At 45.4% G+C, this 1,729-nt stretch overlaps 2 protein-coding genes across 2 annotated transcripts in view; both read left to right on the forward strand.

The window, feature by feature from the left end:
• Nucleotides 1–1,729, forward strand: part of matk (megakaryocyte-associated tyrosine kinase) — a 634,871-nt gene that overhangs the window by 392,670 nt on the left and 240,472 nt on the right. The gene's annotated exons all lie outside the window — the stretch shown is intronic.
• The window catches only part of parvb (parvin, beta), a 13,918-nt gene that overhangs the window by 957 nt on the left and 11,232 nt on the right, over nucleotides 1–1,729 (forward strand). The window lies entirely within an intron of this gene.

A 1,729-nucleotide genomic window follows, 5' to 3' on the forward strand; every position in this document is an offset into this window, starting at 1 on the left:
AACTTACGTTACGTTATAGTTAGTAGTGTACTAGTAGTAGTTACGTGTGTGTGTGTGTGTGTGTGTGTGTGTGTGTGTGTGTGTGTGTGTGTGTGTGTGTGTGTGTGTGTGTGTGTGTGTGTGTGTGTGTGTGTGTGTGTCTTTTCCTGTGTTTGTGCTCACAGCCATGTGTTTGTAATCTCCATTAAAGGAGGCCCACCAGTAGGAGGACAGAGACCTAATAATTGTTCAGGATTCTCATTAAACTCCACACATCTCATCTAAAGAGACATGAGCTTCCACCTATTTTAAGAAGAGGTTTTAACAGTTTGATATCTCTTAATCAAACTGCCAAATTTAGTGTGATAGTTTTTCACAGTTATAAGACCTGAAACAACTCATCACTTAGCTGATTCTCTGACTCATTTTGTTTATCTATTCATAGACGAGCCCCATGGTAACATGATTTCCCAAAATATTTGATTCTTCCTTTTATAATTTTTTAGCCGTCCGTATTTCAAGACTGAATATGTCAGCGCAGGTGGTCTTGGTTGCCCTATTTTAAAGAGGCCATATTATGCTTTTTTGTGTGCCTGTGTTATATTCGTTGTTGTGCATGTAAATGGTCTGTGAAGGCTAGAATCCCAAAGCTTCTCTTCTCTCCCACACACTCCCCCTCCTTCCTGAAACGCCTCCATTGTACTCCTTTGTTTACTTCTTCAACATAGTGACATCACTTTGGAACTTTTTATCTCCAACACATTGTACGTGTCAGGCTAAGGGGCGGGACATCTCTGAGCTGATCATAAATCATAACAGATCCGCTGCAGATACACTCTTTACAACATCAGGAGGATACGTCCCCAGCTGACCCAGAAAGCGACGCAGCTTCTGGTCCAGGCTCTCGTCATCTCACGCCTAGACTACTGCAACTCCCTCCTGGCTGGTCTACCTGCATGTGCCATCCGACCTCTGCAGCTCATCCAGAATGCAGCGGCTCGTCTGGTCTTCAACCTTCCTAAATTCTCCCACACCACGCCGCTCCTCCGCTCCCTTCACTGGCTTCCAGTAACTGCTAGAATCCACTTCAAGACACTGGTACTTGCGTACCATGCTGCGAATGGATCTGGCCCTTCCTACATCCAGGACATGGTTAAACCGTAAACCCCAGCACGTGCACTCCGCTCTGCATCGGCCAAACAGCTCGCTGCACCCGCACTGCGAGGGGGACCCAAGTTCCCATCAGCAAAAACACGTGGGTTTGCTATCCTGGCTCCAAAATGGTGGAATGAGCTCCCCATTGACATCAGGACAGCAGAAAGCTTACACATCTTCCGGCGCAGCCGCGGTCTTAATTTCCAATCCTTAACACCGCGAGATGACACTCGTACAAAGTAGCGAGTGTTTCACAAGAATAAAAACGAGAAATGAAAAGTGGGAGGACAGACTTTAGCTCTAGGCGTCGGAACGAGACTAACCAACCTACCTCCTAAATTGTAATTCAATCGTACCGTAAAATCGACTGCGAAATAGGTTTCGCGAATCGTTATTCACCGCAAGCTGTCCTTCTATGTTTGAACTTCTTTGTCTTAGTATTATGTCATGTAGTCCAAAGTACCTCTCCCGATTTCTAAAGTTCACCGATGAGTGGACCGAAATCTAATTCCGGTCGGGAAATAAGTCAATATTGGTCGTCACCGAGACAATATTCAAGATAGCGATAGCTTCATCTCACGCTTCTCTACTCAAA

The sequence above is a fragment of the Notothenia coriiceps genome, unplaced genomic scaffold, assembly GCF_000735185.1.
Source record: "Notothenia coriiceps isolate Sejong01 unplaced genomic scaffold, NC01 NC01_scaffold00024668, whole genome shotgun sequence".
NCBI lineage: Eukaryota > Metazoa > Chordata > Actinopteri > Perciformes > Nototheniidae > Notothenia > Notothenia coriiceps.